Source organism: Egretta garzetta, unplaced genomic scaffold, assembly GCF_000687185.1.
Source record: "Egretta garzetta isolate BGI_Z169 unplaced genomic scaffold, ASM68718v1 scaffold8, whole genome shotgun sequence".
Lineage (NCBI taxonomy): Eukaryota > Metazoa > Chordata > Aves > Pelecaniformes > Ardeidae > Egretta > Egretta garzetta.
In genome coordinates this window covers 653,068-677,624 of record NW_009260407.1, presented here as the reverse complement: position 1 = coordinate 677,624, position 24,557 = coordinate 653,068, and the positions used below count along the sequence as shown (strand labels likewise).

At 36.2% G+C, this 24,557-nt stretch overlaps 1 protein-coding gene across 1 annotated transcript in view; it reads left to right on the top strand.

Annotated features, from left to right (window-relative positions):
- The window catches only part of VTI1A (vesicle transport through interaction with t-SNAREs 1A), a 274,540-nt gene that overhangs the window by 64,854 nt on the left and 185,129 nt on the right, over nt 1–24,557 (top strand). The window lies entirely within an intron of this gene.

Sequence of the window (24,557 nt, the reverse complement as noted above, 5' to 3'; positions counted from 1 at the left end):
TACTTTTATTCATATATGTTAAAAATAACATTTTAATAAATTTATAAGATATTAACTACAGATGATATATAACAGGGTTATCAGCTCAATTTTCTTGCAATCAGTTCAGTGACTGATTATGCAGCTATTTCTGTGCAATGAAAGAAGTAAACAAACCATACCCCAAAATATACAGATGGAATAAAATTAAAGGAGAAGGCTAAATTGAGGCTCAATTATTGAATTAATGTTTTTTTTAATTGACTACAACTTTTCAGTTGGTGTTTTCAAAATGTTTTTATTAAGTTTTAGCAATTTATAGTGGATTTTTTTTTAAACCAGCAATAGTTAAGCCTCCAAAGTCTAATCCCCTTAAATAAAGCTTGCACAAAGTTACAGAAAGTTTCAGAAAACATAGGTTTGAGCAGTGAAGTAATTTTCTGGAGGAGAGTCCCAATTAATTGATATGTTCCAATATCTTTTCAGAATTCAAGCCTTATTTAAGAGGTAAATTAAGTTGAACCCTTGTAGAGTTTAATATGGCTATGTTAAATGAATGGCATTACTAAAGTGCCTGCATTTTAATTATTCTGAGCTTAGTGCTGTGCACAATAATGAAATGGATGTATGGAACATACAGTGGAGATTTCGGAGGGGACAAGGAGAATTAATTGTCTTACGCCAGAGGATGGCACATTAGTAGACATGGACATATGGTAGCAATGAAGTTTGCTTTTCTGCAGATTTTGAGGTCTGTTCTATCAATGGTGGTAACTTTTTTTTTTTTTTTTTAGAAGGGCTGTTTTAAACTGGTCAAAAATGGTTCCTGATCTGCTTTATTTGGATCTTTCACAAAGAAACAGTATATAAAAATTCAGACTGATCCTTTTAGGGAAAAGATATCTTACATCCTTTTTTACTCCATGTAGAATTTGTTTTGTAGAGATGATGATCATGTTAACTTCCATTGCATATCTCCGTGGCGATCTCTGAGAAATATAGTTGGAGTGCAAATGTATATTTATGTGGAAGAGTGTCTTTTGGTATCAAAACCAGGTGAAACTGCATGGAGTTCTGTAGTCACACTAATTCACCCCATACTTGTGCCCGTCTTTACTTTTCATCCTGAGCAGTGATATATACACATATATATTTCTTGTTCCTAAACTCTGCGAAGACTAGTAGTGTAGTGATACTATACGACATATTAATATTAAATAGTCTGGAGGTGATTACTTTGGAAATATTAATGTCATTGTAATGTAGATTTTTGCAGAAGATTTTTATAGAAACAGATTAATTATATTTAGTTCCTGGCATGGATCATGATGATTCTAGGTATGAATGAATTTGGATTAATTCAATGCAATGGAAGAACTTACTGTTGGAGTTACTGTATGATCATTGTGTTGAGGTATCATAATAAAATAAAATACTCCAATTTGGAGTTTCAATTCATCGTTGAGTTGACTCCTCAGACCCTGTCTTGCTTTGATTATTACTTTTGTTGCATAAAGATCTTCTCTACACAGCACTGGTAAGGCCACATCTGGAGTGCTGTTTCCAGGTCTGGGCTCCCAGGTACAAGAAAGACATTGACTTGCTGGAATGAGTCCAGCAAAGGGTCTTGAAGAGAATTAAGGGACTGGAGCATCTTTCATGTGAGGAGAGGCTGAGGAAGCTGACACTGTTCAACTGGAGAAGAGAGGGCTCAGGAGGAGCCTATCATTGTGTGTAAATAGCTGATGGGATGAAATGAAGAAGAGGGAACCAGATTCTTCTCAGTAATGCCCAGTGACAGGACAAGAGGCAATAGACACAAATTAAAACCTGTGAAATTCTCCCAGAACACAAGAAAAGGATTTTTTACTGTGGGAATGGTCAAACACTGAAATAGGTAGTCCAAAGCAATTGTGGAGTTCCTATCCTGGCTCTAGGCGACCCTGCTTGGTCTAGACAAGGACAGAGACATTGGACTAGATGATCTTAAGAGGTCCCTTCCCACCTCAGCCATTCTGTGATTCTGTGAGGAGGTGGAGGTGACAACCCTTAAGGATCTATTCTACTTTATTTGTGTGGTGTCTTTTCACAATTATGGATATGTATGTTGCTTATTGTAATGAAGCTGGATGATTTTCACCTCTGGAATAAGTCACATTTTGGTCTTTCTTATTACCTTAATCAGCAAAAATACATATACTATTTTAACCTGCCCCTGTGATCATCTAAGGATTAATCTGACATCACATAACTAATTTAATGCAATTTCACATTACCATTCCAGAAATTTACCATGATAAATTGGAAGCTTTTTTCCTGTTTGCATCTCTAAATTGATAAGCCCTTTCATCTTATTGTTCATACAAGCAGAGGTCTGTTGGAAGGTCTGACTTCCTTCTTTGAGTGCCATTGATTTGTGGGCTTCAGAGGTGTCTGGACAGGATGCCACTTATGTTGGCACCTCTAAGACACAATCCAACACTGTCCGTCAGGCTTTCATAGTTTGTTGGCTATCATTTGTTGATACTGAGGATGCTTAAATCTGTGCAGAAACCTGAAGGACTAAGCAAAGCCTTTCGTATCTGGTAACCCGTTCCATAGTACTCAAGGCCTACTGTAAAGAGAAGAACGTTACTCTAAATATTCGTAGGGGTATCTTGCAAATCTAACAGGCGTTTGAGTAGCTGGTTTGGTAGACAAGTAAGTTCATCAGAGCATTTGCGTTTTAATTGCCTGAGGTGTATGGCACAAACACACATGAGGGAACTGTCTCAGGACATACAAGGAAACCACTGTCTGTTTGAATCTTGAAGGTCTCTGTTGTTTGGACCAAGTAAGGGAAGTTTTAAAAACGACTGATAACACTGCAAAGTACACTCATCTGCTTTTTTTAAATAAGAAAAAAAAATGTTTTAGAAGATATTTCTTGTTATTCTTCTGTTTTTGTTATGTGCTTTACTGGTATGCAACAGACAAGCAAGTTTACAGTTTAGTTAGAAGGCATTTCCAATACCACTCATTACTTATGACGGTAGAGCTCAGTATTTTTAATTTCAGATCATTTAGTCTGACCATATAGCCTCAGAATATGAGAAAGATTTTTAAAGTGCATGAAAATTGGTGGTTTCAGTCAAAAGGAGAGTCTGTTGAATTAATCCTCATTAATCACAAAATTATTCCTTTTTGCAGGGGCAGATTTCCTAATTCCATTCCCCATGCTCAGATTTCCACAGAATCAAATGGAATCCCAGAACTTCCTTATTTTGCCTGCAGAGTGTAGCATAGTGAGGTATCCCCTTCTTTGTCAGGTCTTAGATATGTTTGTTCAGACAGGAGTATTTTGAATGAGGAATGGTTCAAAAGGCTTCATTCATCTTCACAGATAAAATTGGCACGCAAATGTAAAACACTGACAAGGAGAAGAAGTGCAAACCTTGTTGTAGAGGACCATTGTAATCTGCAGTTGAATTGCTCTCGGGAAGTTCTTCTCAACTGCCAGATACTTTCTAGGGAAAAAAAATCCTGGTCTTTATATAATGTGGACTTCACCTTGGTTCATGATAAAGTAAGAGAGAGATCCAATCATTGAATGCGGTCCAGGCTTTCATGGCAAAACTACACTGCAGGTTTTTGGTTTCATTTTGTTTTGGTTTTTTTTTTCCTTCATGAACCATAGAGTTTTCTATAGCTTTCAGTACGGGTCATATGAGAACAAGCATTGAGCTTGCCTCTGTGAGTGGTGATTATTGGATACTATGTTGTGGCTCTGGATCTCTCTGAAATATCTGTGCTACTAGAAGAGTTTGTAGTTTGTGGGCAATAGATCTATTCTTTGCACCGAATCTTAAAATTTTGTCTTGGCTTCTGGGGTTTTTTTATCCCTTTTGTAATAAGTAAACATGGTGTTATAAGGAAAAGAAATCAAAGGAAGAAAAACTCTCTTATTCCAGTTACAGAAAATCCTTCTGAATCTTGAGTTTAGGATGCTTAAAATGTTTTTTCCAATCCTCCTTACTGTTTGGGAATCCCAGGAATATGTAATTCTGAAACAGTTAAAGGAGAAATATCTGTGAGCAAGAGACATGACAGCTTATTTCCCACCCTTGTTTGACATGAATAATTCTCAGTACTAAGGGATCCAAGCAAATTTCAGTGGCTTTCACCTGTTGTAATGAACTACAGTCAAACCTCCCTTTCTGGACAGAGCCATAAATATATAATGTAACGTAGAGGTAGCCTAGCTGGCAGGCAGATGGTCAGACCCCCCTCAAAGTATTGGCAGCCTTTTAGCTGTAAAGCAAATGAGAATCTCATTAGACAAAGAGGTGTGTTTACTTCTTTGTGAAGGAATAGTAGTTATTGTCTTATCTGGATGCAGAACTGAGTGAAAGTACAGCAAACAAAGCGGTGAAAATGTGTTAAGAAATGTAGGGGGCTTTAGCATGAATAGGGAATTATTTTAAAACAACTCCAGTAGGTGTCTTGCCAGATGTGAGGAATGGAATTTGAGGTACTAGCACATTGTCCACAGCAGCATGCCACAGATTTGGATTCCTGACTGATGGAACATCCTGAACCCCAAGCACCTGCCCTAAAGGACCTTCTCCCTCTCTATTTGCTGGGCTGGTGGTGCTGTTCAGGTGTCATAAATGAGATGCATGCCAGAGCTGACATAAAATATGCAAAACCATAAATATTGAAATAAGTATATACACTAAACTGATTCCATTCCATTACAGTTGCAAGAGGTGGAGCTTGGCTTTTCAGGTAGACAATATAGTAAGCATTGCTACGATCAAACGAAGAAGTGTTTGCTCAGCTTAGAAAAAATTTAAATGGCTCTAACATCCAATGTTGATTTAACAAAAAACCAAACCCTACTGTTCATACATGTAGGGCTGCATCAGACTAGTGGAAAAGGTGTTGCTTCTTTTGTGTTGTAATTTTGTATACTTAGTAATTTGCTTGCATTAGTTAATACCACTTGGACCTTCACACCCCTGTTCTGTCTTCAGGTGCATGCATATTCCAATTACATCTGAGCTCCAAATAACTACAAGTATGGAAATGGAAACCAAGTTTTGAAAATCAGGACCTTGCTTCTAGTGCCCCTTGCTTTAAATAAAAAAAAAAAAAAAGTCTATTCCTGTCCCAGATATTTACAATTAATATCCACCTATTTCATCTCTAATGAATTATTCATACATGTATATGTGAATACTGTATGTAAAACCTTTCATTAGAGAAAGGGGGCTTCTGAGTTCTGGAGCACATACCAATATCTCCTCCTCAGGTGTTTCTTTGATATACCAGAACATCTTTCTACTGAAATCTTAATCCAAAGTTTCTACGGTGAAATGAGTTTTTATGCAGTTTCCAGTCACCATCAGAGAGAGCTTTTTCATGATCCCTGTTTCTTCTGCTAGCAACAGTATTTTGTGTTTCATATATAATTTTTTTTTCTTTGCTGGCTGATTTCTATTAAAATCTGTTTATTGTTTCGGCAATTCATTTTGAAGTGGCATATTGCATTGCTACATCTCTAAGCCCTCTGCCCTTCTTCGTAGTCCAGGCTTTAAAGTGTTGAGGAGGAAGAAATAGGGAGAGATTTTTGTTTCTGAGGATGTCAGGCCTCAGGAGTATCCCAGCTGCATGGTCATGGGGGGGAACCATGTTCAGGTAGTGCTGCTGCCTTGTAACAAACAGTCAGAAGCAGCATCAAGAGGACATGGAGAGACTGAACTATTCGGTTTCCATTCCTTAGTGTTTCACAGTGCAGTTGTTGGTACCAGCAAAGTGCTTTTTACACCTTCAGTTTGAATATTGCTTGCTGGTTTGTCCAGTCACTGAGCTGCTCCCTCGGGCTTCGGATCTGCCACCTCCTCCCTCCTGGCACTCCCCTCCTCCTTCCTTCCCTCTCGCCAGCCTTCCTAGCTCCGACCTTCCTAATTCTAGCCCCAGATTTCTCTTTAATGCTTTGTCTCTATCCAGATACTCCTGCAGACATTTATTCAAATTCTGGCACCATCTCTAATTTCCTTAGCTCTCCATTTTCTCTTAAAGATTTGATTCAACAGCAGCATGGGCCCTGCACATTTGTGGTCATGAAAAGTTTACCTGGTAACCCGCCTAACCTGGTCAGGTGGTGTTCAAAGTCTGTTGCCTCTGCCCTCTGTATTTATGTTTGTTGTCTCAAATACAGGATATATATTTTTTTGAGCATATTTATATATTGGCAAATACATAAAGTGCTTACCATAAGGTAAGGAAATGGTGAATTTTCATTATTTAAGTACTGTCCTCTAACTGCTTCAGAGTACCCCCCAAAATACTTCTGCGACTATTTTTTTTTTTTGAAGAGACAGAAAAACTTGTAGAGTTTTCCACAGTCTATGCAGTATTGTAAGACTGTTTCTGTTCAAAGCTTATCTTTTGGGTACTCAGCACCTTTCAACTGGAATTCCACTAAAAAGAATGCTCATCTTTCCTTTCACCTCAGTAGGCTTGAGATTATACCATTAATGCAGCAATTAAAGAACGTCAAATGTGTTCAAGTAATACAGATTTGCTAAGGTATAGTAGGAAAAATAGTGATCCAAATTTGGCCATTTTGTTGCCTGTTCTGGGAGAAGTCCCAGGTTACTTTAGTGTTCACTAATGTGCGGAGATTCATTATCGTGCCACTGGACAACTCACCTTGAGTCTTGTTAGAACTGGTGTCCAGCTAAAATGAGTTTGTTTAAGACTGATTTTTGGATGAGCAAAACATTGTGATAACTTCTTAAAGATACTGTATTATACATAGTAAACCAGTATTCAGTTTGTGGATTTTTATTCCATGCTAGAATGGTGGAAATGTTTTGTTTCTGATATCAGAAACTTTATGCTTAGGTACTTCCCATGTGCATTCCAGACAAATAATCATATAGGCTGAAATCTTTATATATTTTCACAAATACCTTGCACTTGTCATACAATACCTGTGACTAATACTAATATCTGAATTATGAACGGAACTCAGAAGATAACTTTTAAAACATTATTTTACAAGCAATGTATTGGACCACCTCTACTGTTGTAGACTGTTCTACAGGAAATAACCTCTTACTGAGTCACTGAAAACAGCATTTCAACGTAATCCCTTTGGTGCTGGCTGTCTTTCTCTAATGCGTAAGATGCTATTTATTGATGAAAGTATTCATTTTGGCTTATTCCTAAGTCCATAGCAAAGCTTTTGAAGACTTGTGTCGTAATAAAAACATGAAGGTTTCAAGTCGAGTATGTGGTTATATTTTTGGTCTGAAGTTATACTATCTGCTTCTTCCAATTTTGAAATTATTTAGCCTCAGAAAGGTTTCCCCCCGTAATAACATTTTGAGTTTGTTGTCTGGTTCTGAGCAGGTAAGGCAAATAAAGGGAAGAAGGATAAAAATAAAAAGATAATTAAATAGTAGCTTTTGTTTCTAGCAGTCCAAGTAAACTGTACAAACTACTTTGGTATGGCAAAGAGGTAATAGAATAAGCCACCAGTTTGTCTTTCCTCCATATACTTATATTCTCTTTCCTTATTTGCACAACAGTCTCAGCCACCATGCTTAGGTGTCACTGAGAGATGTCAGAATTGTATCTAACATACTCTGGCTGTCTTCTAAAGTCCAGACAACCCATGGCAATAGGTCAACAAAGAATGTGAAGTCATGCCTATAGCAAGGAGACGTTCAACTTGTGTTGCCCAGAGAAACTCTCTCAATCAGGTTTCATGTTTTCCTTGAGAAAAATGAGTTGTAGAGAACTTGTCCAAAAAAGTTTTATAGGTGGAAACTCCTAGTTAGTCTTTAATGGGTAGAATTCAAATCCTGATATATTGTCCCTAGACGCTCTTTCCTTTTCCCCCTGATTTCTTCTCTTCCTCCTGTCATATACCACAACCACTTCTTCTGAACTTTCACCAAGTGAAATGAATTGATTCTAAGTGATACTGGCTTGGGAATGACAGTCAGTCTGTTACAACCTTTAAAAAAGCACAGCTGAATAGAATTACTAGTCCACTTTTGGACCTTCAAATATATTAATGTCCTGCTAATTTAATGGCATCATTTGGTGATTTCATTGTCCACAGAACATAAGCTGTGTATTTCACAAAAAATCAGACTTTGGTGAGTTATTATTTTGGGTGCCTAAGTAAACAACATGATTTTCAATAGTTTTTAACAGATTTTTCACCACATGGGCGCAGCTGAATTTGCACAGCATGAGGTCTTGTTGGGCAAAGACTCTTTGTATACAACTTACATCAAGAAGAAAAGTTGATGAGCTTAGACTTGACAAAATAAAATACAACCTAGGGTTTTTTGTATTTCTTGTTTGAAGCCTTCTACCACTACTTCCTGTCAGGCTAACAATGTTTTCCTCCAATTGCTCTAAAGAACAAAGTTTAACATTAAAAAATTTATTTCTATTGAACATATTTTTCTAGGTAAAGTCAATATCAAAAGCGGTTTCATGGTAGATCATCTTTCAAGTGCAGTGTTTTTGCCCTTTCACAACTTAGGACTGAAGACTTACAGTTAAACAAATACTTTTTTTTTCTTTTCTTTTCCTGGTGGAAGTATGGTGGGAGGAAAGCTCAAACTTCTGTCCTGAAGTGAGACATAGAAGCAGATGATTGAAAAACATTGTTCTCATCCTAGTATGGACTGATTGAAGAGCAGCTTATCTAGATATTATTTCTTCATCTAGTTCTTCATCTAGCCATACCGCTAATGATTTTACTACCGTGCTTATAAAATATATTTTCTCCTGTCATTTCTGGCTTTTATACTCCAAAAACTTATCAAAATGTTGCACGTGCAAACATGCAAGTTTGGTAAGTACTGAACTTCATGGAAACTTAGTTCAGTTGCAGTTGTAATCTCTGCTTGTGTGTCAGGTGAGGACATAACCTCTGCAAGTAACTTGCAAGTAATACTAGCCATCCAAGTCTCTATTTTTAAATCAAAACTTTGTTGTTTTTCAGTTAGATTTTGTCGCTTTTGAACAATGAGGCTTATCTCAGCCTAATAGCCCGTAATATGAATTTTACTTGATTACTAAGTAGATGTATACATTGTAAAATTGAACTGAATGCCGTTCTTACAGAAAGAGTCGGGAGCTGAGTGTAGGAAGCTTTTTACTGTCTAGCTTGATTTCATGTCAGAGTGAGTTCAACTGCTGATCTGCAGTATGAGTCTTCTTTCTGAACTAGCACAATAATTTTCTTTGAGTTGTTACAGCCTTGTTTTGAGAAACTACTGCTAGTTATTTGCTACCAGCTGTTGTAAAGAACTCTAGACCTACAATATTGCTGTTCATGGCTTTGTAAACTACAATTTCACAATTTTATATCAGTCTATCATCGGCCACTTGCACACACCTGACCATTCTTGTTTCTCTACATGTTTTCTTGGCTCAAGAGTGCCTTTTTGTTTTCTTTGTAGTAACTTTTCCAGTTCAATGGAGAGTTGTTCTACAGATTCTGTGATTTTGTGTTCCCTCCATATTTTGCTGACTCTTCCCTCACTATTAATTTCCAGCATCAGCTCTGTATCACCTAGTGGTTGTTTTTTCTGCCATTTGCTAATATTTACCTCGTATTACTTCACTAGCTCTGAAAACATAAAATTTTATATGAAATTTTATACTCTTGACCTGATCATCACAATTGTAATAAATGCTCACTTTTGTAAACAGGCCTAGTTATTGGCAGAGCATACACATTTAAAAACTGAGTTACAAGTGTGTGTGTGTGCATGTGCGTTCAGGTGCCTGCTGGGGAAGAGAGGTTGTCTATTTTGCTCACTACATTTCCAAAACAGTTTGCAAGATAAGAACATATTACCGTAAGTGCATACTGTGGTCAAGCTCAGTGCAATGATGTCTGAATCTAGGTATCATGAGTAGCTAATAGTTGTGGTTTGCAAGATACATGATGTAAATTGTGTCATTTTTTTCACAAAAATGCAAAGATAAATGTTGGTACAAAGGTAATCTCTTGCATCTACTTGGCTTGTCTCTACTATGATCAACTTTTCCATGTTTTATGGCCTTTGTGGCTATAAATGTGAAGATTTTGGAGAGTGTTCACGTATTTGAGGATGTGGTTCCTGTTTAGCTCTCTTTCATGATCTAGACAGGTAATGTGCAAAACAGTTAGATGAAGAGAATAGTTCAGCCTTTGGGTTTTTTTTCATTATTCACATAAATACAATAATTCTGTGGTTTTATTACATGTGTCTTGAAAATATTAATCTAATTTTTATAGTTGAGTGTTGTAAGATTTCCACATGCTGAATGTCTTGGCACTTGACTGCTATAATAATTGGCTGGAATGCCATCTTGAGAAATTCTGTGCAAATGACTGATTATATTTGCTTTACTCCGTATCTAAGTGCTTTTGCTGTTTTAGCACCATATTTTTCAGTAGTGAAATACCAAGTAGAGAAGTGTTAAGAATAAAATGTAGATACCACATACAATTTTTTTTTCATTATTTTAATTTTTAAGATTTTCTGAAGTAATTGCAGGCACTTAACTCCGTCTTTGGAGAAAACTCTTATAAATACTTCCAAAAATCTGACCCACAGAAATGGAAATGAGAATAAATTTGTAGGAAAAATTAATAATTTGTAAATGCAAAATATGCTTGGATAAACTTCACTATTTTCCCCATGCTGATGATTTTTTTAAGTTGTTTTATTCAGCTATTAAAATAACAAAGTAATGTTTATAGTCTGCATTTTCCAAGAAAGTTATTTCAAATTCAAAATTAAAAAAAAAATCACATAACAAATAAGAAGAATATTCCATAAGCTACATAGCCCTTAAAGAAATATATGGAGGTATGGTATATCCTCCTGACTACGCAGAAAGGACAAAATTGAGTTTGACAGGTTTTCCTTTGGTGGAAATTGCCTTTTTTTTAATGGCTATGCAAACAGTTTTGTTAAGAAAATAATTTAAACTAATGGTTCAAAATAGGATTGACTGCAGTTATTAATTGCAGGGTTTTACTTCTAAATTAAATCAAAAGTGCATTTCTGTATGTTTGTAAAGAGCCACGCTTACTATTTTACTTCATTTTCCTCTTAGTTACATAGATAGTTATTTGCATAATCATATTTCCTTAAAGATTTTTAAAATATAGTCCATTCGTAACAAGCAAGAGCTTTTATTCATCTGTAGTGCTCTGCATAACACACTTGCACCATTATATATTCTTATATATATTGTATACTCAACATATATATCATAACATATATTCTCATATATATTCTATATTTAGTCTGAGAACTACTCTGTTTTGGTAGCAAATGAATGTTTGAATATTTGCTGTGTAAATTTATGAAATTTGAAGCAAAATTTTGATATGGGCAAGTAAAATAATGGATTAACGCTGGAAATAGTTTTATATTGTATCCTATTGTGTTGAATCTTTGCTTGCTCGAATACTCAAAGAAAGGTACTGTTGCTAAAACCCAGATGTTTTCACTCGTATCTACAGCACAGGTCTGGAGTCTGAGTAATAATAGTTTTAGTTCTGTACAATTTGTGGACAATCAGTCTTTCTGTTACAGCTTATTCATAACATTGTCTGCTTTGCATAACAAATATCATAAAAAGTTCTTAAATCGTAATGTTCTGCAAACGGGCTAAATATTATTAGTTTGTAGTATCTTGTTAGTCATTTTAAATGCCATTTTTGTGCCATAGGTTTAATGGTATCTCTTCACCCAAATACAGTTCTTCAGAGGTCTAATATGTCACTTCCGTATTTTGAGATGTTGCATGATTGAACTGCAAAAATACCTGTATGGGCTTGGTATTTCCTGAAATTTATTTCCTTCCCAGCCATTTTCCAAGAGTACGCTCAGAGCTTCATGGATATTTGTCAGTGTAAATTATCAGGAGACTAATTGCTCACTTCTGGTTTTTCTTTAGATGTGTGAATGCTTGAGTAACAAACTGCAAATCAGAAGAAAACTTAGTGTGGCTTTACAAGAGCCTGATCCAGAGTTGATTGAAGGCAGTAGCAATGTTTCTCTTGATTTTGCTGAAGATCTTGTTGGAAGGAATGAGGCATAAGAAAAATCAGAAAGCCCACAGCTGTTATTTGGCTCCTTCTTTTCCTATGAGCTATATTTTAATTTGGTAAAATACCTTAATGTCCACTTGATATTGGGTAACCTCTAAAGTGGATTCATTTTTGGCGTTGGGAAATAACACCATGAATGGCCATTCTGTACTTGGGAGACACTAAGTTCAGAACTGAAGATGCAGTTCCTGAAGCCAGTACTTCTAGTTTAATATAAGGGTTTGAGAAAACTGTTTGAAAATGATCCAGTTAGACTCTCTTCTTAACTTTTAATGTTTTGGGGGTTTTGTATTGTGTCAAATACAGCGCTTTTTTATCTCCAAAGATTAAATTCACCCATTTTGCCTATGTAATATTTATATATGGACAGGAAATAGAAGTCAGTATCCAGATTTGTTGACCCCTGAGATATAATATTGACCTCAGTGAGTATTAACTTCTCAGATCAATAAATGCTGTTATTGACCTCAAAGAAAAATCAATAGCAGCTTGTTAATTTGCAAACTATGACTGCAAGAAAACGGTACACATTTTGTTCTTCATTATCACCTATTTATATCTATATTTTAACGCCTTCAGTATTTCCACCTAGAGATCATCATGTCAAAACATTTCAATCCCAGCTGTTAGAAGGTTGGGGAGACAGGCATTATACATTATGGAATAATTGATGAGCAGTACGTGTTATTTCCCATATCTCATGAAAATAATACCCTGAACAGTTGTGTATCACCTGTGTTGTTTTCCTTTTTTGGGTAGTCCAGTTCATTTCATTTCATTTTCTCTGGTGCACTTCATCAAAACATTGCGCAAAAGTACTATATTTTAGCTGCCAAAAGAACATTTCTACATGAATAATAAGGGGGATGAAAGACTGACTACTGGAAACAAGGAGACTGAAAGTGATCACTATAAAAATCGTAATTAATATACAGTAGATTTTTCCTATTTGCATAAGGATGACAGGTTCCTAGGCAAGAATCTGCTCTGCAGCAGGCTGAAATATAACTATGTGACTGTATAACAAAGAAAAAAGTTTTAAATGACAAAGTATTGGTGGAGAGGTGTTGTTTTGTATCATAGCAGGTTTTGTATATAAACACTGAAATGTCAGGTTTTCCATAGTTTGAAATGCCTAAAAAATGCCTATTGCTGAAATTCAAATGTCATAACAGTTCTTCTGCATATATATCACTTTGATATTTAAACTTAAAAACCTCATAAATGATTTAATATTACTTTGGCCTTGTTATGATCTGACTGCCAAAAAAGGCAGAGGCTGATTTTTATCTGGTCTGGAGAGAGTGTTTTCATTCACAGAAGACAAAGCACAAGTCTGTCAGCCTTTTACAGTCATTAATTCTGTCTGATACATCGGCAGTGATCTTGGCAAACTGATTGCTATGTTTAGAAAACTTTTCCTTCGTTAAATGACAGCGTGAGAGGTGTTCAAATGCAAAAATAAGGCAATAGTTTAATTTTTACAATAACTGAAGTGGCTGCAGGGTTTTTGCCAGTTTGATGGCTATGTGGTTTTGCCCTTTAATATCATGAGCTCCCAGAACTTCATTTGTGCATCCATGTTATCCTCTTGAGAGACAGAGTCAATGATATTATACTCGTTCTGTAGATAGGCAGACCAAAGCATAATGAGGTTAAATTTAAAAAAAAAAAAGGAAAAAAAAAAAAGCAGCACCAAGCTAGATTAATCTCTGAGGTTTAGATAAATGAGGCCAGTGCAGATCTGGAAAGATGTTTGTGGTGATTATGCAGTATCTCTTCTGTCTTACAGAAGTCCTGAATGGTCAGGAAGGGCGGTTTCTATAAGCCTCTATGGACATCCCGAATAGTAGGAACAGTTTCCCTGCTTCTCTCTGATGTTTTGAGTCATCTTTACATAACCAAGGAGTTTGGATCCTTCTACACGAGACCGAAACCGAAGTGATGTGGGAAGGTGACAGATTTGGGGAGCATGGAAGTTTGTAGTCACGCTGCAGGACTAGAGGGATCACGTCAGTTTTACAGTTTAGGATTATCTCTTTTCAGTTTACAGTTTAGGATTACCTCTTTTCAGCCCATGCAGATTGCAGAGCAGCACCCAGGTATGCAAAGTGCAAACTTGTTTGTGGTCTATCAGAATTTTAGTAGTAGAACTGGGAATAAAGTCGGGGGCAACCAGATGAACTCTTGATTGTCAGCCAAATGGGGCTCCTTCACTCTGCAGACCACTTTTTTTTTTCAACCTGGAAGTTATCTGGTCTGCTCAGAGGCTGGTTCTCAACATGACCCCAGGTCTCAATATTACAGAAAATGGTGCCGGTGACAGTTCTCATGGTGCCTTAATGGCTGGCTGGCATCTCGTGAATTCTGTGCTCTGGAAGCGTTGTCTTTAAGGTGTACTGGAGTTCAAGAAAAAGCCTTATGAATTCGAACTCCCAGTCCTCTGCTACGAACATCTAATGCTTTATTTTCCCTTTAAATATTGTCTGTAATCATTAGAACTATTTACTTAACTGATGAGCTCTTAGGACTGATACTAGGTCTCATTTAACCAAAAGACGAGGAAATATAGTATAATCCACAACGTTTTAATTTTTAAGTAGTCTTGTTCAGAATCCAGCTTGTGTGGTACGTCAGAAGGAGTTCAGTTTATAACTATAAAATCACTGAATTGAACTTCTCAATTGATGTCACTGACGACAGACTTACTGGTTTCCATAATTGAAACGTTTTGAGATTTTGCACTAATGGTCAGTGGGGCACAAGCTAGTAATGTTATGAGATGAGATGTTCTGCTTAGCCTCTTTGTGAATTACTTTTACTCTCCACATTTTGCTTTATTAAGGGAATTTTCCATTTGCTTCCTATTTTGGGAAAAAGTCTCTATGTTATTAAAGTATATAAAATATTTGATGCCATAAAATGGATTTATTTTAGTTTGATAAACTAGAAATATGCTGCACTGTGAGGGTCATAGCTTATAATACATACTGTTAGTACTTTTTCATTTTTCTATATTAGGACATTAGTGAAAAATAAGCTCTATCAATTAAGTTTTATTGCAAAATTATCTTCAGATGTACAGCAGTGAAGATGATATTGAGTGATAACACTAGAGTGGATTTTGTATAAAGCAATTACAGCTTGAAAACCGCAATCTGAATGAAAATATGCTCAGGGTTTTTTTGTAATCTAGCATTAATACCAAAAAAACTCTTCCTTTGGAAAGTGCTTAAATTACCTCTATTAAACATGAGACATTCGTAAGGTGTTCATGTGTGCTATTCACTGAAAAATACTTTACTGATACCTGATTTCACTGCTCATGCTTTGGCACATCTGTAAAGTGCATATAAGGGTATGGTTCCACCTCCTAAGATGATTCTCTGTTTATAATATTACCATGTTTTCCTAAAGATATTATTTTGGTTATATGAATAACATCGAGTTCTTAACTCAGAAATTATTTTATGTAGATGCACTTTGATGCTATGAAATTTTTTGCACCCTTGAAAGCATTGATTTACCCCGAGAGAAGCAGCAAGCCTTTTTCACAGTATATGTAATACATACGGCCACGTATGTATTCTTGACATGTCATTCTGGAGTTGAAAGTGCACTGAGCTTTGCAAAATGAATTTCAAGAGCTTCAGAAATGAATTGTTTAATTCTGCTCATAATGAATGGAGTCTATCTGAATGCTCAAATCATTCCTATCATAGTGTTCCATTCTGCCATCCCACCTTCAGTGGGACAGGCAGCCCCTCAAAACACCTAAAGGACTTCATTAATTTAGAAAAACAAATCAAATTGTTCAAGAAGCTGCAAAGCAGTTCAGTCCCTATTTGTGGCATAGGGAATTTTGCATGTAGCATTAACTACTTATTTTGGAATAGCATACTTCAAAATGTTTTATTGAGTGCATGTACAAGAGAAGTAGCTTTGTAAAACACCCAATTTGGAATAAACTGAATGGTACCTTAAGGACGGTCAATTATTTTCGAAGTGTATCGGTTGTACTCCATTGTTTCACTGCAGATAAATCGTTTGTGGCCCTTACCAAATCTCCGGTGATGCCAGCATGAATCAAGACAATTGAGTCAAGTGGTTACAGGTTTCCATCCTTTCAAATTGATCAAATTGAAATAGCCCATTAGGAATTGATTTAAATCAGTTTAGATAAGCTCAGTCTTAGTCCTGGCCCTTGAGGCTTTGGCTACTGAAAGTTCACTTGAAGCTGGACATATACCAGCTCCACAGGCCATCAACTTTATTAGTGTGGAGATAAGCTGATTAGATCTTGTCAATCAAAGGTGCCAATATCTTAATTGAGTGTCTCGCCCAGTCTTTCTCTCCTTCTTTGTTGCCCGCTTCAATGCCTTAAAAAAAAAAAAAAAAAAAAAAAAGGAGAGAGAGCAAGCAAGAGAGAGATGTGTGGTATGCATCCCCCTGGTTGTCACCAAGCGGGGTGCAAGGGTACTGTGATGATGTGATGACTATATTAAAGAGGACATCAATTTGTTTTAAAGTGTTTTGATTTTTTATGGTGGCATTAAGAGAGAGAACATTGTGGTTGCAGCTTTACTAGAAAGCAAAGAGTTCTAGAAGGGAGGAAAAAAAAAAGTGTTTCTTTGAAACCTACTGGGTCTTTGAGTCTTGCTGTGCCAATGGGCGCTTAAGTGCTCCTGTAACTGGCATACTCTGATCCACCACCAGCTTAGGTACTATTCTTCTCTCCAAATTATTCATTTATATAAAATGGAAAGATTTGTGGATGTTTAATCCTTGCAGAAGTAATTTTAAATATTTGTTAAATATAGCCAGTTTGGGAAATACTTGGTTATGCCAATAATGAGCATGATACATTGTAACAGTTTGGGAAATTACAGCATGAATTAAGGTCAGGTTAGAACATATACAGTGACCTTTTCTCCAAAAATGAAGCTATGCATGCACTGAATAAATACATGTAGGTATTTGCATCTCTGCTTTGTAGAGGAAAAACCAGATAAACAGAACATCAGCTGTAAAAATCTAATAGTGCAGTGTTTCAGCTTTAGGCTTCATCATATAGTTAAAGATGGTATAGAGGAAAACTGGGCTTTTGTTCTTCACATCTGAAGTTTGCTCACACCATGCCTCCCTCATACTTCAAATGCAAACAACAGAAGCCCGTCCTTTTCTTCCATCACCCTACACTCGCCACCCAATGAAGGCTGGAGCTACAGTGCTGCAGAACTACATTGCCACACTGGATTATCTCTTTATCAGTTATTCTTCACTCCACTGTATCAATTTTCCACTAACCAATCAGACACTCCTCTTAGTAAAGACTGTTTGACTATTTCTTCTAGATAAGTGTATTTATAGCTACACAGATCCACACAGGCAACTCATGTGCTACATGTCTTGGGGACGGAAAGGGAATTACTTGCTCCTTCCAGGAGACTTCAAGTGTGTCCCCTCTAGTTAGTGCTGCTATTTGGGGATATTCCAGGGGAAAAAAAAAAATTCTAGTATTTGTGTGAAGATCTTAATTATTCACTTGGGTACTGGAGTTCAGATATAACTCCGTTTTATGTTGCAAACTGCAACACCGTGTATTTACAGGGAACGGAAAGATGCTCTTTGCTAATCCCACCTTTGTCTCCTGCCAGTCATTCTTGCCAGCTCCCTGTTCAGTCTGCGTGCGGAGGGGAAGGTAATAGCCAACGTTAGCCCAAGGAGGATATCATCACAGTAAGCTGTCTGCATGATTCAAGTAGGAGTTTTCTTTTGCCACTCCCCAAAAAAGATCAGAAGTTCCAAGCAGGTTTAAAGACATTTACATGGGCAGAAACTGTAGGGCAGAATAGCCTTATTGCCTTATTGTAGCTAATTAGAATTCCTGCATGTTTAGATGGGGTTGTTGAGCTGTACTTTTTTTTTTTTCTGTTTAATACACTGTTAACTGCTCTTACGCTGCAGTTACGGTCAATCGGAAGCAAATGGGTTTTTGAGAAGTTATTGAAGGAAATCTATCTAGCAGACCACTGATCAAATGATGCGCCTTTTTCCTCCAGCTACTTCCCATAGTGAAATCACCAACTCATTGTTTAAAATCTCATTTTGAAGGTGAAAAAGAAATGTATTGGAGTTCCAGCTTGTCCTTTGATTGATCTGCCTTACCTTCCTTAGTCATATTTTTTCAGACTGATGTTTGTTTATAATGGAGTTGGCTTTGAAAACCCATTTTTTACTGGTTGTGTGGAACTGCGCAGTGTGGAACTGAATCAGCAGTACAAAAACCGTGGTGACAATATTTGTTAATAATCTAGTATTTCACAGTAAGACTGGATAGTATGATCATGACTTCCAAAATCATTTGTACATTATTAAAAATGGCGTGAGCTCAATCTGAAATTATAGATAGATGGAACATATGTTTTGTCTTGGCAATTTTGGGAGTGTTAAATAATGTTTTTATCTCTTCTTTCAGTCCAGGAGCTGAGGAGCTCTGTCTTGATGGCTAATTCTAATGTAGTTTTATTGCTGTGTTTATTTCAGCAGACCCTTCAGTTAATACTTAAATTTGGCTTAGCATAAGGCTGTAGATGACAGTAAATGCAATTTCTAGAAAGATGTGTTAGCCAGATAAGCAGGGATTTTTGGCAAATTTTTACTTCAGGGCTACAACTGCTACTGAAGTTATTTGAAGTTTGCATCATATGCATTTGGGGATGAGAGTGCCTAATGAAAATGATACACGCTTGTAAACATCCTCCCGTTGTTACTTAATAAAAACAAATCTCTGGCACTGCCAGAAGGACGTGGATGTTAAGGCTCTCTGACAGCAGATTTGTAGTGTTCTTATTGAAAGTCCTTAAAAGTTGTTTAAGAAGGGTCTGTAACTTTGAGGCCACCATCTTGAGGAATGGTTTCAATGTAGTGGCTCAGTTTTGGACAAAAATAACAAGCTGGCAGTGCTTATGGTGGTTTTTTTTTTTTTCTTTGGAAGTTTTATTGTTAAACAACCAAGAAACCCATTCGGTTCATGGCATTGTTACAGCTAAGATGTGAAAACTTGAAAATACCTTCTTCAGTACACTCTTTTTCCATTGCGTTTGTTTCTTTTTTTTTTCTCTTTTCTATTTTTTTTTTCGAAAAAATACCTTTTTATCACTGATTATTTCGTAGTTGGCTAATGAATGGGTTTCAGTTAGATAATGTAAATATAGAAAATAAGAACTGAATTACTCTGTGTACATGTACTCCATGTGCTCCTTTCACAAAGTTCCCCAAGCCATCTTCTAGAGATAATATTTACTGACTATGTATGCACTGATTAGTGGACAGAAGTATACTGCATATATGGCACTAGAGGCCAGGTTAAAGGTATCCTCTGTGAACTATCAAACACAGAAGCAAAGATGTTTTAGTATTTTTTTAAAAAAAAAATCAATATTTGTTTTATGTTCTTCCTTGGAGGTTAGTCCATCTTCAAGCATTAGAGGGCCACAAGCATCCATTTTCCCTGTTTACCCTGCAGCTTGCCAGTTTTCTAACCAGGAGAAATGTAAGTGAATGCTGGAAAGTAAACTTACGATTGCCTAACCTGCCTTTTCAGAAGACTCTTGGTTTTAACGAGTTTGACAGAATATGTAATTCAGAAAAAGTCCTCACTTCTTGCTTCTTTTTAAAAATCGTATTCTTGAATTGTGAAGTAATACAACTCTTCTGCTTTTAGAACAACATCCAGATGTCTTTGATCTCTATGTTTTGGGAATTCTTATTAACTTAAACATAATCATTTTCAGGAAAAGTCCTACGGGAAGTGAGGATTTTTCTTAAATGAAAAAAAAAAAAAGGAAAACAAAAAAGGGAGAGAGGGAGGGAGGGAGGGAGAGAGGAAAAATCTTTTCCTGTTTCTTCCCTGAGGCTGAACTGTTTATCACTCCATCCTTGTTCGATAGAAGTGAATTTTATAATAAAATTTTCCCTAATCGGGCTCTGTCAGTGAGGTGTCTTATCGTGGGGAGGAAAATGACACCGATCCTATCGAAAAACAGAGACGATGTCACAGTGTCCCCAATCACAGCTACTCAGCTTCCATATCTACCTTCTCCACAAACACCAAGCACTGCTTTTTCATAAGAACATCAAAACCTAGCGAAGTCATTAAAATTGCACCCGCGTAGAGTTGCAGGGATCAGCCGCACTAGCGCAAAATGGGATGTGGGAAAACAGACTCTCTAAATGTGCTAATTCCATTGTCACGTGTTTACGGCTTAATTTTAATCAGTTAAAAAAGCCACACATTGCAATAAATTGGCATTATCTTCTGTGACACCAGAGGACACAGTTGGTTCAAGGATTTAGAGGGTCGCTGGCAACAGTATATAGTGTTACAGACAAAGTATTTTTACGCTTGAACTACGGTAGCTAAGGTGCAATCCCCAGTTAAGACTGCAAACAAAGACTATAACCCACACAGTACTAAGTTCAACATGCAGACCACCTTCAGCCTGGAGACGGTGTAGAATGCTAAACTGAATATTGCTGAAGAACATTTTCTAATTTAATGGTTAAAGGTAATTTGTTGGCCACTGTAATTGAGGTTGCAATTCAGTAGTGTTCTCTTCTGTGTCCTGCACCATAATGAAGAAGGATCTATCGGAAAAATCCCTCTGCTGTATTTGCATTCAGCTTCTAAGCTGATGGTGCTTGTATACATTGTGCCGTTAGATTTCTTCCTCAAAACTATGCATTGCATTTTCTATTCCTCTGCTCACGGAAACGTAGGTAAATCAGCCAACACGAAGGGAAATGTGATAGTAGTCATATTGCTGCTTCCAATGAAAGCTTTATGGGAAGTTTAAGTTTTCTAATTAGGTAGTATCACAGGTCACATGAGAATTGTACATGGTATCCGTCTCTACTCCTCCCATTTTCTTTCTTTTCCTTCCCCCCTCCCCCTTAGACTCCTTCTTTCACTTGAATATGGCTGATCAAAATGTTTATAAGCAGCAGGAGAATTATTTTCTGTAGAGCAGTATGATCTAACTAATAAACATCCATTTCAATAAAACCGTGTCTATAAAAGTAGTCTAGTTTCATTTCAGTGGATCAAACGTGAAAAATGTGTGTGACCAGTTTAATTCTAGAATGAGCAAACAGAAAGCAACCAAAGAAACAGTTGGGGTAGGTATTTAACTTCTGCTGAACAAACAGCTCCTTTTAGAATGTGAGCACGTCCATAGCCGAACACAAATGTCTGTTTGAAACGGCACTAAAGAGCACTGCTAAATAAGTACACAAAGTCACTACTACAAAAAACAAGATGTGTTTAGTGTAGGATGCAGGTCGTCACTCCGCTGTTTCCAATGTTTGATATTTTGGCTTGGACAATTTAGTGCCAAGGATGTATCATATAATTTCCATGCATTCTAAGCCCTACAAGCTCTTCAAAAATAAATGTTAAGATGGCCAAAGAAACTGTTAACAGTCAGTGATGAACAGCATTAGCAAATGAAGTGAAATTAGTATATGGATGCCTCTTTCATGTAAAGAAATAGGATCATTTGACCTATCTGGAAACAAACTGCAAGACTGTCTTAGGTGAAAAACAAAGGGACGTTGTCTGATGTTGCGTTAAATCCAGGATTTTTCATTAATTGCATGTTTATAAAAAATAAGAACTGCTAACAATGAAAAAACAAATTCCTCAAATATATAAAAAAGGGTTTATACTCTACAAATGAACTTATGCCTAAATAAGTGATACCCTGAAACAAGTTTACTGTCTGATTTTTCTGAATTTAATATCTATTTCCATGCTTGCAAATTTCTTACTGTTTTGGGTTTGTAACATGATGCAAGCTATGTTTTTTGCACTTCTTACCTGTTTAAACAGCTTGAGTAAATATGTGGGGTCATTTTATTAGAATAATAGAAAGAAAGAATTGAGTGCAAATATAAACCACTGTTCTCTTCTATGTCTGGATTAGCAGCGAACTCTGCATGACAAAAAAAAAAAGACTTCTTTATGTCGGTATACTTGGCTTTATAAAGACCGTTATGACTTTGTTCTCTGAAACAAAATACAAGCATCTAATTGTTCAAAAGATTTTACTTGAGAGTTTTGCCACTGCATTTCTATGGATATGTGCTTATATTCTGTGGGGAAGAGAGTGACATATTATTTTTTTAAAAATGCTTTTTATTTTGGTTTAAAATCTGGCAAATTAGCTAGGGGAGTGTTTTCTTTAACGGAACAAACTGCATTGCTTGCAGGTTTCCCCAGTTAAGCCCCCCCTAAGATTGTTAAACTCACTTATAACAAGTGATATAGGTCATGACATACCATAGCCGGGTTTGGGACATCCACTTTGAATGGACTAACTGGTATTGTAACCTGTCTGAAAATTACGATCCCGTTCTGCAGGGGCGTGAGCTGGTCAGGCTCGGTCTCTTTCTCTCCTTCTCTCTCAAAACTGCTTGATTTTTACAATCCACACTTAGGTCCTATGCTGAAACTGGTTTGTGATATTTAAGTGGAATCACCGAATTTGGTTGCTTTGAACTGAGGGCGGGTTGGGGTGGGGAAGTGGGCGAGCTGGTTCATGTTAGATGCATATATAGGCGGAAAGTATTTGTTGATGCTTATATTTGCATGGCTCTGTGCTAAAATTAGCTTACAGCTATAAACTGAGAATTTACTTGTTACTTATAGCAGAGTTGTAAAATATTTTACACCGAATATATCACTTTGAAAACAAAAGTGTAAATCTAAGTAGGTATTTTGTCTCTGAAAAGATGAATGCAAAACTACCGATATTCATGTACCCAAATGTGCAATTTTAAAGGTTATGAGGTGAAAGCATATTTTTTTATATAGATATTCACATTCTGTAGTATCTTTTTAATAAAAGATGAGTGAAAATCATTGTTTCACATCTAGTTTTACAGAAGTATGTCAAAATAATTGATGCTTATTTATGAATTCTGCATGGAATCACTTGAGTATCATCTTTTTGTGTTGTGGATAATTTCATTAATTTAGATCTATAAGTATGCATATTGTATTAAGATAGTCTTTCATTTATGCAGCTTCTGTAAATTGTAGGTATGTTTGCTTATCTAAATGCAACAAAACCAGAGGGTTGGCACTCATTTATGAAACTATAAACTTCTTGTGTTATACTTTTGCACACATAGGCTGCGCCATTGAGCCACCAGTCAGATAAAACTGTTTTCTTACTTGATATTGTGTAATGGGTGGAACTGAAGATGTACTTAACAGAACTGGATATCAGCATCTTTTTGTGTTTGTTACCATAATGGAATTTGGGGAGAATGCGGCATGTTTCTAAGTACCTACTTGTAACGTTAGTCAGTGTCTTATAAGTTTGACCCTATTAGATTTTTTTTGTATCCATAAATATGCTGTAGTTACTTTTTAATACAGTGCTTATAACACAGTTATTTGTTCTTTTGAAATGCATATCAATTTCTTATTAAACATTTATCCGCATACCAGGGATATTAATAATAAATTTACCAAAAAAGCAGCTGGCTGTATTTGAGTAAGAGTTAAAAATACAGTGTTAATAATATGCAAGTAGTTAAAAGGTGTTTTTTCCAGAACAGGATTTAAACTTAATTCGTTTCCAAAAGGTGTCTGTTACTGTAATTAAAGAAACTTTTTCAAAAAGATACTTTAATATATATAAAAATGTTTGTATGTATGTATATGTATACACACGCACATATGCACACGCTTTTAATTTAGGTATTGAATTTTATCCATACTGTAAGATCAACCAATTAACCTCTCTATCTGTGAAAGGGATTTGAGAAGTCAAAGTGAATATTATTGCTGCTCATCTAATTGAAGATGTAAAATGTCCTGTAAGTCTAGGCAAAAGATTATTCTGTTCTGCTTAATTTGTAATACACATTAGTAATATATTTGCATAAACACTAACCACATCTAATACGGGGGGGAGGGGGGCAGGATCTCTGAGCAGTGTGTTTAGTATTTTTAGTTTCCTGGGGTTTGTTGTCTTTCAGTGTCAGATATTTGGAATTTTTACTTTTTGAGTCAGGGCACAATAGGTGAAAAATGTAAGCATGTTTATATGAAATTAACAGTCACTTAATGATATGACGGTTATTAGAAAAAGAGGGAATTACCTTCTCAAATGGAACTGTTAAACCTTCAGTTAATAACTGATTAGTGAGATAAATTTTGTACTGTAGATATATGATACACTGTTAAAGCTGCTTTTTCAGAAAATCTTCATTTAGAAACGTATGTTTTATTTTTAAGTGCCAGTTTGTTTTATGCAGATAGCCTCTATTTTTTCTGGCTGTTGTCATTAGAACTGGTTTTGCATGTGGCTGTGTGTCTCTCTGTGTGTGTTCTGTTTATGAATCCTTGTGGAGAAAATAGGTTTGGGGGGGGTAT